Below are 22835 nucleotides of genomic sequence, written 5' to 3'. Positions count from 1 at the left end.
CGAGAGCCTCTTTTGTTGGGCTCGGCGGCCCCAATCGCAAGGCTAGATCCAGATCCCCCATAGCCTGTTCAGCATGAGGAATGGCTGGCGGAGCATCAGGATTTCCTTGATCCATTCTCAAGATCTCAGGCCCCCCTACCAACTCGCTCCCGGTGACATTAGGCACTACCTCATTTGGACTGGAAATAATATAACTGTCCATAAAACAAATCATTGCTGTGTTTTCGGTCTCGTTGAATAAAATGCAAACGAAATGACTTACTAGCCACAGTATATCCCCGACACAACCTACATTCACAAACGATAGTTGTTTAGAAATTGAAAAAAAAATTGAGACGAGGATTTAATGATACGTATTATGTGAACTTTTGGGATCATAGAGAAGAAGGAAAAAAAAATGACAAAACAAAAACTACAAAGGAAAAATAATAGAATCTCACTCATTTTCAGGTAAGATTTACTTAGCTCGCTCCTTGCTCGCGGAGCAAAAAGAAAGTGGACAGAGGGCAAATATTTGCACTGGATCCATTATCAACCAACACCCTGGTGACAAAATAATTTTCGCATTTCACCGTGATACAAAGAGCTCGATTGTGTTCCGTACCCTCTATAGGAAGCTCATCGTCTGCAAAAGTGGTCCTATTTGCTTCGAAGATCCTGCTAACAATCTTTTCTAATTGATTCACTGTGATCTTATCAGGAACATGTGCCTCGTTCAGAATCTTCATTATGGCCCTGCAGTGTTCATCCGAATGTATCAACAAAGATAACAGAGAAATATTAGCTGGAGTTTTCCTTAATTGTACAACAATGGAATAGTCTTCCACTTTCATCTTTCTCCAGAACTCCTCGGTAACCGGTTTCTTCACTGGCATTTGGCTATCCTTGGAGAGCTTGGCCTTCCTTAATTCTTTGGAGGTATGACATCCTCCAAAATGAGTCGGTCCTCCGATCTCAACAAATTCTTCCTCCACTTCTTTTCCCTTGTGTGTTATTATTGCTCGTTTGTAGTTCCACGGGACATCCTTTGTCTCAGCCGCTGGCAACTGAGTCGCTGATTTAATAGCAACAGGGGTAATGGGAGACCTTTTCACAACTACAACAGGCTTGCTTGGCATCCCTGGTACCACCAACTTTGGCTTTTTCCAACTTTCCCCGACACCGTTCGAAGACCCTTTTGCAAACATCACACGTTTTCTAGATACCTCATCTTGCTCCACAATCTTAGCGGGTTTTTCAATTTCAACGGGAGGCCCGAAATGAGGAGTGCAACAGTATGGATCCGAAGTCTTGAAAGTTGGTTTTGCAGCATAGTATTGGGCATCAGGAACTTTGAACAAGGTTTCACTAGAAGATAAAGGGATGGTGGCATGGGGAGGAGCTGCAAAAATGGGAGTAGTTAATGACGCACGATATGAAGCTGTATGGGTGGGTGGAGCATGAAAAGGCTGGGACAAGGTGCCAGGGTAGTTTTGGCAAGGGGTAAAGCCTGGGGCATGTTGAGGGGAAAGATCAATAGCATTGGGAATCTGGGATCGTGATGGTAGTGGGACGGAAGCAAGATTTTCAATGTAGTTGGTGGGGAATGAGGGTAGAGGATGCCCACTAATCCAAGCCTGGTACATCTCTATTATCTGGCGTTTCAACCTTCGGGCCTCTTCTTTCAACTCAAATTCCGATTCCACAACACCTATGCCTGATCCCTTACTAGTCATCGTTGTTTTGCTGTTTGACCTAGCGTGTATGGATGAGTCGCCAAAATACCACAAAGTAACCACCTTCCTGTGATTAATAACAAGGATAACTAGGAGGAGCAAACCAGAGCCAACATGTTAGCGTTAGGGCATTTATCAGGTAATAACATCACATTGCGTGCAATGCACCTAGCAACAATTAACGGTTCTAGAATGACTTTGAGGGTCATAAGGTCATTTGGCATCATCCCAATTTTTTTCAATTCAATCTTCTCTTTTCTAGCACTTCTTGGCTTGCTCATTTTCCTTCCTTTTTCTTTCTAATTATCGCTCTTTTCTTTCCTCTCATTTCTCACGACCCACAACTTCACCCTCTTTTTTCCTTTTCTCTTTCTGTTTTTTTTCTTTTAATAAAAATGATTCGATCAAACCCTATGTAGGTTGCCTACGTATCATGACGCCGCATGAATCAGATCTTTGCGTAGTTAGGGAAGATCAGAAATAAAGGAAACAAACTAACGTTCTTTTTTTCTTTTTCTTTTTCTTTTCTTTTTACCTTAATGACTACTCTGATGAGAAAAGAGAAATGAAAGAAGCAAATCCTTTTTTTTTGATTTTCTAGACTCAATGACCTATTCTAAACTCAAGCTTAACGGACAAGTTTTTTTTTTCTTTTTTTTTCTTTTGAAACAAATTCTCCATTAAGGAAAAATCCTAGAAGAGAAAAATATTTTTGACTTTTTTTTTAGGAAGGAAATCATGTTGTTTTCTTTTTCTTCTATGTACAATGTCCTAAACTTCTAATGAAAATAAAAGAATTTTTTTTTTCATTTTTCATTAATTTCCCAAAGAAGAACTTCAAAAGAAAATCTTTTGGATTTTTGAAATTAATACCTTAAGGAAAACTCTTTCAAGAGGTACTAAAGAAACTTCTTTTTGTTTTTTTGAATTTTTAGTCTTAATATACTAAAGGAAATATGAAAGCAAAAATTTTCTATTTGGAGTTCTAGATATTAACTTCCTAAGGAGAAACACCTCAAAAGATTTTTTTTTTAGAATTGGTATTCTAAAGAAAACTTCCAAAGGAAATAAAAACGCAAAATCTTTTTTTTTTGATTTATAACACACTTTTTTTTCAATACAAATTAGAAAATACAATAACCAAAGACTCGACATTAATGTACAAAACTAGAAGGTAAAAAACAACATAAAAAGAAAAACAGACTCAAAACATCAAAAGAAAAAATCTCCTTAAGCAACTCCTGAATGGATGGTCCCGGGGTGTATGTCATGCTCGAACTCCGATAAGTAGACCCACACCTGTATGAGAAAATTAAGACCAAATAAAGTTAAAGACCTATAATGCTATGTGAGACAATAACCCTTCTAGTTGGATACATGCAAGACATGATTGTGACTATTTTTGCAAAATGGTTTATTTGGCCAAAAGATGGCTAGAAGTGCAAAATTTGGCTAAGACCCCGCAAAGCCAAGAACCTAAGATTTACTAGGAAGACCGAACCCTATGTGGGTTGCCTACGTATCACGCCCCGAAAGACGAGAATTAGGTATGTGTAGTTCGGGCAGATTGGATACGGTCGAGAATTAAAAAATAACTAATTCAGAGAAAATATGCTTTTTTTTCTTTTCTTTTGAAAACTGATGAAACATGTAAACTCTTTTTGAATTTTCTTTTTCCTCTTTTTTTTTGATTTTTTCTTTGGAAAATGATGGGGAAGTGCAAAATCTTTTTGAATTTTTAATTTTCTTTTTTTTTTCTTTTCTTTTTAAAAAATGTGACAGAAAACATAATCGGGCCCTACTTGCTTTATTTTTCACACTTCACCCTCTCTTTTTTTTTTCTTTCTTTTCATTTGCCCTCAACTATCATTGGTCCGCCAAATGACCTTTTTAACCTTGAAGAAATGCAACATGTAGCACATAGGATGCATCAAGATGGTCTGTTATTTTGGGAACACCTGTCCTAGACAGACCCAACCCCTATGTTGAGTCTCCAAAGTCAAATGCACATGATGCAGATAAGTGTTCCTACTAGGGATCCGGCATGAGGCTGAGTTATTCTAGGTTTAAACCTGGGTGTATTGTTCTAGACCTGGCTTACCCGAGCGGACAACTCGAGCCGAGGGGGGCAGCGTACCAGTAACCAAAAGATCATCCAGCTTTGCAACTTGTCCGTACCTCATTCTAAATTAGGATATGACACTAATAGAAAGAAGTCATGCCAGCATGCACTCCTCAGAACAGAGAAAAGAGGGGTTTCATTGCAGTTTATATACAGTTCAGATAATATCAAAGCGATAAAAGCAACATTTAGCACATTAGGCCCAAACATGTAATAAAATCAGACAATAAATAAAGACAAATATAACAATTATTCTAAGCTCGAATTCTTGAACCCTGAGCCAGAAGTTCTGGGTTCTTGTCCCCAGCAGAGTCGCCGGAGTTGTCACACCTCCTTTTTCCTACCCCCGGAAAGGGTATATAAGGGAGTTTTTTCCAACTTAAAGTGAGAATCGACACGGGATTATTTATTAGATTCAGAGTCGCAACTTGGAATAATTTATGGTGTCCCAAGTCACCGGTTCAAATCCCGAATCGAGGAAAGATTGACTCTGTTTTACAGTCCGCGAACACAGAAATCCGGGTAAGGAATTCTATTAACCCGGGAGAAGGTGTTAGGCATTCCCGAGTTCCGTGGTTCTAGCACGGTCGCTCAACTGTTACAAATGGCCTATTATTTGATTTTTTGTACATGTTTTAACCTATGGTTCAATTTTAACTTTATAACCGCTTTTATTTAATTATTTTTTAGGAAGATTTCAACGTTATTTAAAACATGTCTTGAACCGCGTCACATAAATGCACCCGCGATCCTTGACACATTTTATCTAACATTGTTGAGATTTGGATTTGGGTCACATAAATGCGCACCCGAATTTAGGAAGGTAAATTATTAAAATAGCGCGCCTAAAGCAACTACGCATTTGCAACTTTGCGAGGGCCATGGAAATTCGCTAAATGGCTCGCCTCGATTTCTAAGGATAAACAAGATTAATTAAACGAGGGCCACGCAATTGAGATTTTTGTTCGGCACGGCACACCTTGATTTATTCTAACTTCTAGACTTAATTATGAGGGCCATAGCTATTTGTTGTTAAATATGGTGCACCTCAAGTTCATGTTAGAGAGTCTAATTAATTTTGAAAGAGAAGAAACCCCAGGAGTTCAGAATATCTACTATGCTAAAAGCCAAAACTAAATTTGCTATCAGCAAACCAGCAAGCAAGGGAACTGGGCCAACGAAATCAAGCAGGCCCGAACAATGCCAAATACACAATTCTGATTCTGGGCAAGTCTTTTCATATTCAAGCCCAATATAAGCCCAAACTTCGTAGTCTTGGAATTACCAAGCTCGGGACTCAACATCGAGCCCCCACAGCATACGAGTAACGATTGAAAAACAAAGATCAAAAGCACATCCAATAGCTAATCGAGGAACTACTATGTACACCTCCAAATGCCATGATTTTCGAAAGCAATTAGAGGTCCAAGTATTGGGAACCATACAGCATGTAACTATGAACTTTCAAGCCCTGAGTTAACTTCAATTAAACCTTACATTAATAAATCTGTAGGATTCAAAAACCATGATTGTAAAACCACAAATCTGCTCACATTAGCAGTGAACAACAGTATTCAACCAACGAATTCTTCTCACAATTAAAGCTCTATTTTCCCCAAACACTGACAGCGCGCAACCCATAAACCAAACTCCAGTTTTACCTGAGTTCCCAAGAAATTCATACTAAAGCTTTCACATGATTCTTGCACAGTTCACACCATATCAAAAGCAAATATTAAATACACGAACATTGCTGTCTAGCCATACTTAAGCTTCATTTGTCAATATGACATTCTATGAATCAACATATACAACTTTGAATCAAACTGATCTCAAACCAAGAGTTTCTCATCTAATCATATTTACATGCTTCAAATACCCATCCACAAGACTCGCTTAATACATCTTCCAAACATCATATTTTAACATTGAAATAAACCTTTAATCTCCAACCCAAGCACAACTTCATAATATACAAGTAAACAGCTCATTTAACACCTATTATTATAGATCTACTACACAACATGAAACAGTAAAAGAACATAGAAAAAACTAAGTCGAATAAGCTTGTATTCCAACAAATTCCACTCGGATTACAGTCAACATTCAGTCAGTGATCAAGGACTGTAGAGATACCTGGAAATGAACAGAAATAAGAAATAAAGGTCAACAACAGTAGCAATAGCAGAGTCAGACCTAGCAGAACCAATTTCAAACAAGAAATGATGTGCAGCTGTCCCGAAAACCAGTTTCGACCGAGCAATAACCACAACAACTCAAACCAAACTTTTAAAAACCATTCAGTCCCATTTTACCCAATGAATCCAAGAATTGTTTATAGAAATTAAAACTTTAGAATCCAGAAGAATTCAAGAACAGTCATTTTTTGAGATATTTTTTTTAGCTGTTTTTGATTTTTTCTCCATTTTTTTCCCTTCCAAATCTGACTTCAACCCCAAATAACAATGCCTTTATAGGCAAGCCATTAGGGCAGCCTAAAAGAAATCAAATTTGCATTTGAACCCTTTTGGAATTTTTATTTTAGCTTAAAGACCCTTAGCCAAATATCAGATTTTCATATTCATCCCCCAACCCAGCTTCTTAGAAGCATCCTATTCTGTTACACTCAAGATTCCCTAGGCCAATTTCCTAGACTCCCCTCGAACCCTGATTAATTACCCCTGAACCAGAACGGGTCATGGGTCAACTTTGACCCAATGGTTCAGACCCAAGATGAGTTGGAACTGACCCAAAACTAAAATCGAATTCAGAAATCCAATTAGCCCAAACTAGCCCTTATCTAATTAACAAACTATAAGCACCAAATAACACATGCTGAAATTAAAAATTAGCCTAAATGATTTACTAACTAAAATAAACCAAACTAACAAATTTAAACTAATCTGATTACAGACTAACTACACTAATTAAGAAAAAGACTCACAATTACTCATGCATGACCAAGTACCTCTAGAACGAATAAAAGGAATTAAGAAGAAGAGAAGAAGCAGAGATGTAGAAAAAGAAAGAAAAATTGAAGGAAAGATAATAACAGAAAAAGGAAAATACCTAAAAGCCTCGGACAATAAAAAGTTGCGACGAATCTTCAAATCCTTAGATTTTTCGGCCAAATCTGATGTTAATCGTGTGCTCTTGCAAAGAGCACACGAATAAAATCCGATTAGACCGATATTTCAACAAAATCATGACTTCGGATTTTTAGGGTTCATCTTCGATCTAAAATTCGAGAAGCTCTAGAAAGATTCGAAGGGAACTGACCCAGGATTTGGGAAGAGGGGGTCGTGGGGCTTATGGGGTGTTAATTTAGGAGGGGTTGGAGGTGGCACCGCTACCCTAAAGCGGTGGGAAAAGGGGGCGGCTGCTAGGGTTTGAGGGGTGGTCTCTGAAGATGTGAAATGAAAGAGACGATGAGAGGGGGGGCTAGATGGGTTCGGACATTATTACTCTACCCATACCCATAGTTCCCAACCGTTGGATTTGAAGTAAATCAACGGCTGGGATTCAACCAAAGTTAAACGGGATCGTTTGGGCCAAGGACGGGGTCGTTTGAGTTATGGATGGGGCAGACCGGGTATTTGGGGTGGAGCTGGGCTGGGTTTGACCGGGTCTTGGGGGAAGACGACTTGGGCTGGGAATTTAATTGATTTGGCTCAAACTGACTTCTTATTCCTTTGTTTTCTTTTCTTTTTAATTCTTTTTTTTCTAATTTCTTTCAAATTAAAAATAAAAATAATCCTAAGTTAATTCCTAATCAAATTATGCTATCCAATTACATTAACTAGCTCTAAATAACAATTACCACAAATAATTAAAACCAAATTAAGGAAAAACTACCAAAATTTAAAATTAAAATTAAACAGTGCAAAATAAACTACTTTTGTGATTTTTCCATTTTTATAAAACAAACTAATTTAACAGTGTAAAATTAAATCCTAAATGCAAATGCAATATATTTTTTTGTATTTTTATAAATTAAATGAAATTAAACATGCGCAGACCAATGCAAACAATAACAGAAAATGCTACAAAAATATACGAAATTGTAAATAATGGAAAAATTCATTCTGTTTTGAGTTTGTGGGAGTAATTCATATAGGGCAAAAATCACGTGCTCACAGTCACACCCCGAACCTGGGCCTGGACGTAACACGGCACTCGGTGCCTTACTACATGTGACCGAGCGAACCAACTGGCTAGCTAAATCAACATGTGATATCAGAACATACTGAATGCGGAAGATAAACTAACACATGCTGATATACTGAAAGTCTAAATGATATAAATCAAATGCAGAAACACTAATATAGGCCTGAAACATATATGTAGCAACATTGCTTAACCTTACATGCATGTGACTCTGTCTAACTGTTACTCTAGTATATGAAGTCTCTAATGAAGTACTGAAAACACTGACTGTTTGAAAATACTGAAGACTGTAAGGTAATAATAATGCCTCGAAAGAACACCAAATAGCTGGTACGAGAATCCAAGCGCTCTAAATCGTCAACCTGTAAATCATTACCTACATCTTGAGATGCAGGCCCCGGGCAAAAAGGACGTCAGTACATTTGAATTGCACTGGTATGTAAAGCAACTGAAAGAAAGAATTATAAATGCTGAAACTGAATCTAAGCTGATAACTGATAATTGATACTGAAATGATAACTATTGAAACAGAAACTAAAACAATAACTGATAACTGATAACTGATAACTGATAACTGAACTGGACAAAGGAAGTAAGGATATGAATACTCCCTCTTCTGAATGATGAACAACATGTTTATCTGAATATTAAACTGCAACCTCAGGCCCAATATATATATGTGCACAACTGCGGCCTCGGGCCCAAGTATACGTATACATAACTGCAGCCCCAGTTCCAAAGATGCATAAAGCATAAACTGCGGCCTCAGGCCCAAAGATGCATAAAGCATAAACTGCGGCCTCAGGCCCAAATACAGGTGTTCAACATTCAGGGATTTAAAATTAGGAAACTAGAATCATAGTGCAATACGTGATAGTCGTGATAGTGAAATACTGAATCACACTGAGTTACATGATACTGGAATACTGAATAGGACTAGACTGAGACATGTATTCTTGAACTGATTATGAACACTGATACTTCAACTGTTTATGGTATACTGAGTAATCTATACTAAGACTCATGGGCATCAAACCCAAGTCTATATTGAATACGCACTGAGCTCACAACGTTCAGAATGAAAGTCATGAACAAGTTATGAAGCTAGAGAATAGAAGTTCTGCAATTATTCAAGGAGCTACGCTTAACTATATTTCTGAGGTAATTAGTAACGTGGTAAAAGAACATAGTGTAGGGAGAATCATTAACATGCCCAAACATAGAGAGTTAGCCTCAGATACCTTAACTTCCTGCTCTTGAGCGTAATACAACATTCGCCAACCCTTTCAATTTTAATCTATATTAATACAAGTCAAAGGGATTCCATATTAGCAATAATACGCATGTTTTGGTCCCTTAGGCGTTTTATCAAACACTTGGTGAGTATAAAGCTTCATAGCCCTCATTAATGGTGTTTCTTCACCCAAAAACCCATTCTCTTGCTCCTAGATAAATTCTGAGACCTCAAATTGCTATAATCAGTACCATTCTTTATCACTCATAAGGTAAACAATAACCTTAACCGATAATCAACAATCAACAACCCAAACCTATAACCGTTCATATTTTTCTATCAAACCCATCAACTGATATCTCATGGACTAGAATCTATAATCATTAATCCAATGCTAGAATCAATTAGAGGGTGAAGACATTACCTTTTTGAAGTTCAATCCCCTTGAATTCGAGTTCTAGGGTTCTTTCTCTCAACAATGATGTCCCAATAGAATATCTAATGATATGGAGGGTTTACCCATGTTAATAAGATATTGGGAAATTGAAATTAACTTAGAATCACCATTAGAACTTACCTTGGATGGTGGAGGGACCCTTAAGGAATTAGGTTTTTGAGAGCTCCCCTTTCTAGAGCAAGTTTTTGTGTTTTGGGGGTGGGGGGATGAAGTAGGGATTTAAAATGACCCCCCAAGTGCCCCCCCTCCCCCGCGCACCTGACCTCGCAAAATGGCAGTAACACTGCCACAAGTGCACGGTCGCGCACTGGACGCGCATATTGCGCACTATTCTGTAAAACACACATAACATTTTGCACAGAGATCCGTTCGGGATCCATAATATATCGTTGTAAATCTATTCAAAAGCCTACAACTTTCCTCTTTCGAGTTTTCCCAAATTCCTCACACATTTTCACTGACTGTTGCTGGAAGACAGACCTTTTGTAAACTTATCAATTTTGTCGAATCTTATGCACCTCACTCTCCATCTTGATTCTGAAACAACTATTTTCATGAATAATCATCCCTCTAGGACTTCATATGTCTAAATTATCAAATTAATACCCATCTGACATATCCACACCTAGTCCGAATGTACGGGGTGTTACATTATCTCCCCCTTGGGATCATTCGTCCTCGAATGATTGTCCTGACAGTAACTTCTGCTAACTCCGGACCTTAAACGGGTCTAGTGGAAACATGAACTTTCAATAACACTTGCATACTAAACTGAATGAATACATGATTACTAAACTGTTGAGATACTGAACTGAATGACTACTGCATTGACTGAATATTGGTCTGCCATGGATACATGAATACTGAACTAACATTGATATATGAATATTGAACTGGCACGAATAATTAAGTGTTGAACTAACATTGAGTACTAAACCTATATCAATATTGGAGTACTAAGTTGACATGAATATCTGAGTACTGAACTGGCATGAGTATCTGAGTACTGAACTGACATGAGTATCTGAGTACTGGAAACTTGAATGTTATAACATGACATGTGAAATACTGGTTGTACCACCACTAATTCTGGTGGCAACTCCAACTCATAAGCTAATTGTCCGATCCTTCGCAAGATTCTATATGGCCCAATATATCAGGGACTATGTTTCCCCTTCTTCCCAAATCTCATAACGCCTTTCATAGGCAAAACTTTCAGAAACACCCGATAATCAACGTGAAACTCTAGGTCACTATGCTGCACGTTCGAATAGGACCTTTGGCGGCTCTGAGCTGTCTTCAAACACTCTTGAATCACTTAACTTTCTCCATAGTCTAATAGACCAAATTTGATCCCAACAACTCCTCTTCACAAACTTTGAACCGACTAATTGGCGATCTACACCTTCGCCCATACAGATTCTCGCGTGGTGGCATCTTGATACTAGAAAACTCAATGAGAAGTATGTGATCATCCCAATTGCCTTTAAAAATCAAGGATATCCTCAAGTGTTTGAATAATGCGCTCTGCCTGTCCATCTTTCTGAGGATGGAAAAGTTGTGCCTAATCCTTTCTGAAATGACTTCTAAAAGTTCATTGTAAACTTAGCACCACAGTCCGAAATGACGAACCACGGAGTCCATGCAATCAGACGATTTCTTGAATGTATAACTTGGTATAATCTTCTGCTGAATCTGTAGTCTTTACTGGCAAGAAATGTGCTGACTTGGTAAGTCGATTTACAATCACCCAATCAAATGATGCTTTCAAGATGAGCAAGATAATCCTGTTATAAATTCCATATTTACCATCTCTACTCAAAAATATGTGTAAGCTATGGTAAAAGACTGGGCTTTCTGTTGCTCGACTTTCATTTGCTGATACTTCGGACACTTGGCCATAAAGTCTGTGACGTTCTCTCTCTCTCATTTTTACTAGGAAAAACTAAGTTATTTACATAACGGAAAGCTAATGTACTCACAACTATCATACGCAATCTTAATAATTTAACTCTTCTTACACTGTCAATCTTGGAGAAACCACATTTCGATAATTCCTAAAGGCTATTCTTCTATAGTTTGCTCTCTTATTAATAGCTGATTGTTTTTCCCACTATCACTGTACTTCGGATTTAACTTAAACTCTTTGGGTTCTAACACACGTTCGGTATTTCAAACTATCATCCACTCACTAGAGTTAACCTGACTAAGTAAATCAAATTGTACCTCTACTAGCTCTGCTGAAGTGCTAATTCACTGTATCAACTCAAAACTTACTTATTATTCTTTTACTAAACACCTTCTAGAATCACGTTTTCTTGTTCTACTTTGGATAACTAAAGTGAAGCATAAGGTTATTTCTAACTTCCCTCACCATCAGACCCTGTTCTACGGTCGCATACTTATCTTCTTTTTTACTTGAACTATGTACATGGATCACACTTAGAGAAGTTCATCTTTCTTAAACGAAATTGGAATATCTAACCCCAAACTTTCTATACACTTCAAAATCATTTCCGACTATAAGCATCTGGTAAACACTTAGTCACATAATCTAAGGGGGAATTGTCTTATCTTTTATCTCACAGTAATAGCGGCTTCTTACAGTAATTCACTAACATGGTACCTTCTAATTCTTATTTGAATAAATCTAACAACTTAAAATCTTTCCCTAAAATTCAATATCGGCTGCTCTTGGTTCTCATGTCGTACATCATGTATTCTTAGTCATATACATGAGTCGTACGAAAAATACATCTCTAATAATAACAATCGTTCCTGACTCCTAGGTATTTTGCCCTTAGGCTCTTTTCTGTCCAAAACTATAATGACCAATTCTATGCCAGTGGGTCTAATTCTTAACTTGTTGACCGTAGGGTCTTCCATATGAACTATCATCATCCAACCTGTAAGCCCATTTCCATGAATAAAAATGAAATTGTTTTGTGAGGTAAAATACATACGGATACACTACCACACACAAATGTCTATCCTCACTTCATCATTCACATTCTCATCACTCACTTGCACATCATTGCTTGGCTCATCATCATCTTGCACCAACACATCATCAGTCACAACCTTTCTTGGATTAAAGGTACTAGCAACTCCACCCCTACCACTTCTTGTAGTCACCGCCATAGCATGGCCCAAATTGTTCCCACCCTTCGGTTTTACTATTGTATCACTTGGCAGTGCCCACTCAGGGTGAGTGTTCAAAGCTTAAGAAATTTGGCCAAGCTGGACTTCCAAGTTGTGGATAGAAGTGTTGTGGGAAGCTAATTGGGCATCGGAGTCAGCATTTTTCTTCATCATTTGCTCAAAAATTGTCTCAATCCGCTCCATCTCATTGTTGGAAGAGCTAGGACCTTGTGATGGATATGGAGGCGGGTTGTTTGGTTGTTGATACATCGGAGGCCTTTGAAAGCCCAACCCCCGGTTCCCTTGAATATTGTTGTTCCAACCCCCTTGATTGTTATTGCCTCCCCAATTACTATTATTGTTGCCACCCCAATTGCCTTAGTTTCCTTGGTTACCCCAATTTTGATTGTTGTTGTTCCCCCAATTGCTTTGGTTGTTGTTGTTGCCACTATTCCAATTTCCTTGTTGAATTTGATTTCCCCAATTTCCTTGTGATCTCCATTGTTGTTGATTCGAAGCATTGCCCCGTTGACCTTGGTAGTTGTTCACATATTGAACCTCTTCACTTTAATCATCATATGAATCATCTTGATTGTACCCACTACCACTTTGCTCAAATTGGTCCAGATTGTTTTGAACTTGTTGACCTCGTTGCCTTCTCTTGTTGATCATCATATTCACACCTTCCATGAAATTCACTTGTTTTGGCCCTTGAACTTGTTGCAACTGACCTTTGGCTAGTTGGTTTATGGTAGTAGTCAACTCGGCTATAGCTTAGCCGTGGTCATGGAGCTCCTTGTGTAGGTGAATATATTAGGATCACCTTATGGAACATTAGCTCAACTTTGCCACGCTGAAGAAGTATCCGCCATCTCATCAAGTATTTCACACACATTGGCATATGGCGTATTCATGAAGTTTCCCCCGGCGAGTTGGTTAACTACACATTGGTTTGTAGTGTTGATTCGCCTGTAGAAGGTCTGTTGGATCATGGCCTCAGTCATATCGTTGTTAGGGCACTCCTTGCCCATTGTCCGGTACCTCTCCCAAATCTCATGTAACGGTTCATTTGGCTCTTGTTTAAAAGCAAGTATCTCATCTCTTAGCGTCGCCATATGTCCCGGAGAAAAGAACTTTGCGATGAACTTCTCGGCCAACTCATCCTAAGTGGTGATGGAATGGTTGGGTAACCTTTCTAGCCAATCCAAAGCCTTACCTCTTAGAGGAAATGGGAAAAGCCTTAACCTCAATGCGTCCTCGGAGACATTAGTTTTCTTGCTCCCCTAGCACGTATCAACAAAACCTTTGAGATGCTTGTAGGCATTTTGGTGTGGAGCTCTGTTGAAGAAATCCCTCTATTCCAAGAGTGTAAGTATGACATTGGTTATTTGAATGTTGCCCACCCTAATCCGAGGCAGGACTATTGCACTTGCATAGCCTTCGTTAGGTAACACCCGGTGTTCTACCCTAGGAGGAGCTGGGGGAGGGTTTGGAATATTATCATGAGGTGGTCGGCCTCTCCTTTGTGCTTGAGGTTCGGGTTGAATCTCATCCACGTGATTATCATCTACCTCCTCCCCTAATGGCAAATTCCCCAGGGCTTCATTGTTAAGAGCCATTTAATACCTAAGAGAAATTCACACACAACTTAGAAAAACGGAAGGAAAGAAAAACAAAACACACAAATACTCAGATATATAGCTAAAACCGTCTAACTCCCCGGCAACGGCGCCAAAAATTGATCGGGTCCAAGCCTGCACTACTATTGAGTAGCACGGATGGTCGATTTAGCTTTACCCAACTAGGTCGGGATCGAATCCATAGGGAGTTAATTTTTTTGGAGTTAGGTTTATATCCAAGTCTAGATGCGGGTTTTGCTCTTAATTACACTTCCACAAATGTTTGGTTTGTTTTCTAGTTCTACTTCTATTGTATTGCATGAAATATTTGAAGCTAAGTATAATGTTTTTTTTGTTGATTTTCAAGGGTTAAAGGGACTAGGGTAGTGACTTCCACCTAGGTGGATATCTGACGGGTAGCAAGAATCGAGGGCAATCGTGAGATTAATTGGGTTCGTAATATAGCTATCACACCCGGGTTCTCACTCTATACCTCTCGGTAGTTTGAGTAACTTTGCCCAATTTGGCTTTCTCAAGTCCAAATGGGTATTCATGCAATTCAAGTGATTTTAGCTCAAGTCGGTATTACTATCTCTAGATTTAACCCTTTATTTGGGGCTATCACTTTCTTGAGTTCACCCAAATTTCTTGTTAGCCTAGTTTTCCTAGACTTAGTCCCTCTTTCTCAAGTAGAGACTAAGTCATAAAGGCATAAATCAGTGTTTGCAATCACTAATTCAATAGTTCTAGCAAGAACTAGGCTAAATATCACTAACCCATACACATTCAAGCCCTAAAATTCAATACCAATCAAATACCCAAACTAGGGTTGGGTCACAACCCTAGTTATGCGTTTAGCTACTCATGGAAATAGCAGAAATCAAAGATAAAATTCATAATACTAGATTGAAAGATGAAAATCTAATGCTGAGAGATAATTCTAGTACAAAATTGCCAAAAACACAATTTCCAGCGGAGGTTTCGCGGCCGCGTAATTCTTACTGCCGCCGCACTCTTGCTTTTGCGGCCACATAATACTGACCGCGATCCGCGTTTTTAACTTTTGGATCTGGGTTGAGGTTTGTTTCGCGAGCCACATAATTTCTATCGTGTCCGCGTAGTAGACTTTCGCGGCCGCATAATTCTCACGTGGACCGCACTTCTTGTTTTTTCTTGAAATGTGAACTCTCTGAACCTCAGCAACCGTGGTTCGCATAATTCCAATCACGGCCGTGGTGTGACTTTAGCGGCCGCACATTTCTAGCGCGGACCTCACTTAAAATTTGGCCTGAAAATGCACTCTCTGAATCTCCCTTTCGCGGACCGCGTATTTGCGATCGCGGCCACATTGTGGCTTCCGCGGCCGCATAATATTTGTGCGGTCCGCGTTTCAGGTCTCTTGGCCCAGTCTTTGTTTTTGTTCCAGTTTTGACTCCTTTATGAGTTGATTATGCCTTCTTTGGCTCTTTTTGATGAATTCCTGCAAGCAAGCATATTACATTAGTTTCCGGGAATACCTTTACACATTTTTTTGCCTAAAACGCAAGTAAAGGAGAGCAAATCATAGGTTAAAATCCCTACTTATCAACGGGCGATGAACTTATTGCTTGGGCTTCTGGGCACCCTGGGGCTCGATTAATTTGAATGAAGTTCGGACGTGACTCATAGTATTTAGTCGGCTGAATTGGCGTAGCTTCGCCATGGCGAGCATACGGGCATGCTTTTTGTGTTCATGTTCTGCCTGTGTTGGGGAGACTGTACGTTCCACGGGCTCACCGCCCAGTCCCAGGCTATGGAGATTGTTTCTTAATGATGCTGGCTTGTTCCGAGCCGTTTGTCTGTTATTCGTAGTATGGTACGGTGTGGGCGGTTTTTCCGATTTGCTGTTTGCCGTAGGGAGGAACTTAGAGAATGTATGTCGGCTAGCCTTCGTTCGCGCATTTGGGAGGATGTCCCTGTTCTCTGTTTTTTTAAGTAAGGAATAGCGGGTTAGGAGTACATGGAATCATCTGTTACCTTGGTCGGTTGTTTAGCTGATGAATGAGGGGGATTGGCAACGTTTCTTTCGACGGCTGCGCTCTTTGGACCTGGGAAGTTCCCTCTTTCGGAAATGAACTAGGGACTGCGCCACTGGGCGGCTCTCCTTGTTTTGTATTCTGGTACTAGTTTCCGGCCTAATGTCGGCTTCGACTTTGCGCTCAGCCTCGTCACTGGTTGAGCTTTGGTATCTCGTGGGTGGATTATCCACTCCCCCCATTAGGGTCTCGAGTTCAATTCCAAGTTCGTCTCAGTCCCGGGCACACAGAGATGGCAGAAATGTAAGTCATACCACAAACATACAGACGAGGAGTATTTTAGTCAGTAAATTAAACAACAAGCATCGTCTCATACAGTAGGAGGGGAGGCGATATGCGCGGGATGTAGGAGGTGTTGGGTACTAACCTGGAAATGGTATTACAGACGCATTTGGTATGCGTAGTCATAGTTCCACTATGATGGCTCATGTTCACAATGAATCAGGGCTGCTACTGTGGCGCAACGCAGTTTTCGTGGGTAAACCAGGCATAACTCCGGTTTCGTGTAAGGATTTATCCTTGGTAGGTTTGGCGGTTTCGGGGTTTCATCGACCGGTTTCGCAAGTCGACATTCATAATGGAAGGGTGAAATTTCACCGAATGGGAGATATAGCTAAGACCATGTTTGAATCTAGAGGGAACTAAGGCTTTGTCTAGAAAATCCCCAAAGACGGTGCCAAATTGTTTGACCAAAAAGCGGGAGACCTTTTATTAAACTAATTAAATGAGAAGATAGAGGATAAATCCTAGCCAAAGATAATAAACTATAGACCAAAGAATGCTAAGTAAGAAAGTTGGGTAAGGTTAAGCTCATGAACTCATTAAGATAATGGAAAAAATCTAATGTGTATGATGAGCTTACATTCATTCTCGACATCATTACTCCACAATGAAAAATAAAGAAGAAAGAAAGGATTCACCATTAATGATCACGGAGTATGTCTTTGTTTATTCCATAACGATGGCTACAGAAAAAGAATAGCAAGGTTTTGAACCTTCTCTCATTTACGAGATGGATTCTCCAATTCCCATCCCCTGTCAGTGAAGAAGTGTGTGATTTGTGTATCTCCCCCCTTTCTTCGTTCTCTCACCTAGTATATATACTAAGTATTCTCATTTACACAACAGTCACTAGCCAGAGTACCTAAGTCATTTAACTATATTACAGATTGACCCTCTAAAATGCCGTAACATCCAATTCACCTGACAAGCATTCTGAGTACAGGACCTCGACCGTGGTCGAGGTGCTTGTCGCTATAGCGTTGTGCGAATATGACTTCGGCTCAAGTGACTTTTTATCGTTCCTCTTCACGCAGATTCTTGTTTGGTCAGATTTCGACCCATACAGTAGCGATGCAACCACACCAAATCTGTCGTTCCATAACGTAGCACTTTTCGTCGTTATGTAACGACGTATTTAACGATACGATACAAAAAAAATTTAATTAACAATCAAAATAAATATTATATTTAAAGTAACAATACGATACAATACAATAGGTAACAACCATCCAACAAGCTGTAAAAGAACATTCAGGTTTGGCTTGGACCCTTACCTATGTGTACACAAAAAAGTAGGACATGGTTGCCTCCAGTATAAAAACATTTCTCGGTTCTTACTTTGAAGGTGTTTCCTCCTCCCATTGAATTTCACATTAAGGATTTTGTATAATCATAAGTTGAGCCAAAATACTATAGGTAATGATTTCCGTTTCTTTTTTACATATAAATTTATGTTTTGCCTCCAAAATTACGAGTTTAATTGAACTCGTTGCTATAATGCCGTAACCGTCACTGATTTTAGACTATTCTACTACCCTAACATTACTTTATTACTAATATTATCAACAAGATATTTCAATACTATTTTTCTCCATAAGAATTAGGATTCCTCTCAAGATATTTTCTCAAGTACAAAGGGTATAAAAACATCTTTGCCAGAGTTATTTAGGTGTGTGATTATATTTTTTAGGTGACTCGAGAACCCTACCAATAGAATTAAGTAAGATATTACCTAAGGGGTTATATGTCTCAGAATCGATTCATGAAATTAGTAACCCCTTGATAGGGAAAACTTTACTCCTTTAGTGGGCCTACACGATATAAATTCGAATTAAAAACACCAATCATAAGTTCAAAATACCAAATCTCTACAACTTAAAAAGATCAGCCAAAGGGAACGTGTATATACATAGATATTTACACACACACACTAATTATAGATATAGTATACATCTGCGAGGTATCTTATTTTGGATGGACTTCTATATAGTGCGAAAATTCCCAAAACGAATTTACTGATGTGTGAGGCCAAGCAGCTAACTTCCCTAATTTGTTTGTAAAAGAACAAATTAGTTAAGGATAAATGAAGGAAAAGGGATCTTTAACTGATTCTGTACTATATATTTAAGTCAGATGTGAAACAAAGATATTTAGTGGGTTTGGCAAGTAAATATCAAGATTTCCAAAAAAATAATTAGAAATTAGACACGAGAAAGAATTTGGAACCAGAAAAAGCTACTGTCTCTTGTTTCTTCATATATGATAGTGATAGTTATATATTATTAATTTTTCAAACAGTTACTTACACGGGAAATTGATGATCTTCAACGTTATCTCGTAGTGTTCAATGACTTGTTTTTCTGCAGAATTAATTGTTTGATCAGTTAGATCCACAAGCAGTTGATTATGATTAACGTTGTTTCATGTGCATGGTTGGCCACATGGGCGGATCTAGCTCATTACTTGTGGTTTCAAATGGATTAGTAGTATTGCCTCTAACAATGTACATATGTGTTTTTAAATCCATTAAAAGTAGGACCCGGCGTATATCGAGTAAAACTGATAATTCGAACCGAAAAACACTATTGGGTTATCGGTATCGGATTATTGGGTGAATTGTTAACAATTTCATATTGTTATTGAGTTATCGATTCGAGTCAATTGATTTGCGCAATTTTATTAACGGTTTAATTGATAACGCAATAAGCTTTATCACAATTATAATTTTACACACTAAGTGAATAAAGCCACATTCTCTCAGGTGTCACTCTTCATCTTCATACGTTATTCCTTAGGGTAAGTTTTAAACTTTTCTGAATTTCTTATCTTCATTCTTCAGCTAAGATTTTTAGTTTTAAACTTTAAATAATTATTGGTCGTATTTTTTATTTTTCTATTTGTTTCTTTTGATGCATTGCTTCTTTAGCATTTACAAGATTAGGTTTTCTATTTTCTTGTGAATTATGCTCGTTCGTACTGAGATAGTTAGTAAGATTAGATTGTCGAATGTCTTATTAATTACTAACTTTTTTTTTTGACTTTGGGAATTGAGATCATTCATTGAGATTTTCACATGCAAAAAAAATTTTATTTTCTAAAGTTGAAATTTAATCCCTTTTGATAATAGGTGAATTTGACTATAATCACACCTTAAATAATCACCTTCTTGTGTAGTTTTAATGCTAAAAGTGATGACAAAAATGCTCTTATTAGTGCTTTTCATGATTTGTAGGTGATATATGTATAAAGACGGCTAAGGAGCAGTTTTGGAGTCAAAAGTGATGAAAAAGAGGTCAACTGTGAAATTTCCTAAGTGACCCGTGCAAAAACAGGTCGAAGATTCAGAGAACTGGATCCACCGCGGTTCCACCGCGACCGCGGTAGAACCGCGGTGGGAAGCAGCTGCAGAAGTTCAGAGATTCCGCGAGGGTGTTTGGCCGCGGTTCTACCGCGACCGCGGCAGAACCGCGGCAGGCGCAGAAACTTTTGGGACCAAAGTGTCAATTACGAGATTTTTAGACCTAAACCCTATTTAAAACATTAGACTTCGCCCAAGAGAGGCATGTATTGATTTTTTAGGTTTCTTAGCAAGGAAAACAATTGGGAGAAAGTACTCTAAACATCCTTCCTCTTTTCTTTTGATTTTACGATGAATTCAAGCTTAGTTTATTTTCCCATAGTCATGAGTAGCTAAATTCCTTGTCTAAGGTGTTGATGGAACCTATTGGGTGATGAACTTCTTGTTTATGTGAATACAAATTGCTAGTTTAATCTTTATTTGTTCAACTTCGTGTTCGTTGTAGTTAATTGACAGGATCCTCAATTAGCTGTGCCTATTTAGTGTGCATAACTTGGAAAAGAGTGCATATTTAGGGTATTGTTGAACAACACCACTCCTAGATTATTAGAGAAATCTATAATTGCGGGTTTAAAGGCGGGATTAGGAATAACGAAGCCTTTGGTGCAATCTAAATTGAATTGTGCTAAATAAAGTAAGCTAGTGTATCTCGGGAGAGTGCAATAGTAAATTACTGTGATTACTCGGGAGAGATTTACGGTAAGATTAGCGTTCATGATTGATAGAGATGTGTGGGTAAATTTGTATGAGCATAAACAGAAGGGATTCCATCAATAGGGGAAATCATTGCCTTAGCTTTTTCTCATAATTGTTTACAACCTTTATTTTTTACGTAGTTACAGCCATTTAGTTATTTGCAAGCTAGTTGTTAAAGAACACTCAACTGAGATTTGAATATTTGGGAAGCTGGTTCTGAAGACTTAGTGGGTCTGAAGATAGCAGTTGATAGGTTAACTCTCTGTGGATTCGACCCTGGGCGTAATACTCGGGTTATATTTGCAATGTCCGCAAAGTCTTTTTTTATAAGGCATAGTTGGGCGTGATCACCTTTTTACTTAAGAACAAAAATTTAGTTCCTTTTTCTTAACAGTATGATAATGATTTTCATAATAAAAATATGGAATTTCTGAATATTTTTTATTCTTATCGGATAAACCGGTAACCGGACCGATAACGATCGATAAGTCGATAACTGACTCATTGACACTCAATAACCAATATCTTATCGGTTCGATTTAGAAATTTATAAATTCAATAATTAAATACTTTGTGATAAATCTCAAACTCAATCTCATAATGTTCAATACTTGAATCCGTCTCTGATTATTTAAATTCATAAAATAAAATAATTGTGTTCAATACCACGTTTCTCCTTTTTGCAGATATGAAAGCATACCATTAGATTTTCAACAAAAGAAAAGCATCTTGAGCGGCATGGTAAAACAAAAAAAGTGTTGGATGTCTCGTAAATTTATGCAGTCTTGAATTCTGAAAGAGATTATTCCATCTATTTCCGGCTCATGATATATATCAACACTCGGGTATTTATTGCAAGTGCATATCCCACTTTTATACAACAGGATATATATAATATTTGAAAAATTATATTTCTATAAAGAGAATCAACACTAAATGTGAAGAATCATTTGATTATATGGATTTAGCCATTAAGAGACAGATTCAAGATTTGAACATTATGAGTTTGAGATGCTATCACAATTCATTTGATTATTGGGTTAGAAATCTATTACTTATTTATAATTTTTAATGAATTTTTAAACACACACATTGTTCGAGCTAAAGCTACGGATTCATCAAAACCCACAACTAATGAGCTAGATCCGCCCCTATAGCCAACCACATGAAATAACATTAATCATAATCAATTGCTATGGATCTTACTGATCAAACAATTAATTTTTCAAAAACACAAGTCATTGAACACCATGAGATAACGTTAAAGATCATCAATTTCTTGTAGATCTAATTGTTCGAAAATTTTTAGTAAACTATCACTGTCATATATGAAGAAACAAGAGGCACTAGCTAATTCTGGTTCCAAATTCATTCTCGCAGCCAATTTTTAATTGGGTTTTTAAATTTTTTTTGGGAAAATCTTGATATGCTTGCCAAATCCGCTGAATATCTTTGTCTTCTACCGTAGATAATTAGTTAAAGATCATTTTTCTTCATTTTTTTCATAACTAATTTGTTCGTTTGCAGACAAATTAGGGAAGTTAAGCTGCTTGGTCTCGCAAATTCATTTTGGATATTTTTACACTGTATAGAAGTCCATCCTAAAAGATAGCCGATATATATATATATATATATATATATATATATATATATATATATATATATATATATATATTATAAATATTTTTGATAGAGTGGTCAAATAGGACTTCCCTTTGGCTGATTTTTTTGAATTCAAAGTTTTAGAATTTTGTTATCCGGAACTTATAATTGGTGTGTTTAATTCTAAATTTTCCTCGTGTAGGCCCACTAATGGAGTAAAGTACTACCTATGTTGCCAATTTCAAGAATCGAATTGAGACATATAACCCCTTAGTAGGTTAATATCTTTATTCAATCAGCTAACAAATAATCACATACCTAAATAACTCTAGCAAATCTGTACTTGAGGTAGTAATAAGCTTTTGTT

Source organism: Nicotiana attenuata, unplaced genomic scaffold, assembly GCF_001879085.1.
Source record: "Nicotiana attenuata strain UT unplaced genomic scaffold, NIATTr2, whole genome shotgun sequence".
Taxonomy (NCBI): domain Eukaryota; kingdom Viridiplantae; phylum Streptophyta; class Magnoliopsida; order Solanales; family Solanaceae; genus Nicotiana; species Nicotiana attenuata.
The sequence above is the reverse complement of the archived record's forward strand: the minus strand, read 5'-3'. Positions refer to the sequence as shown.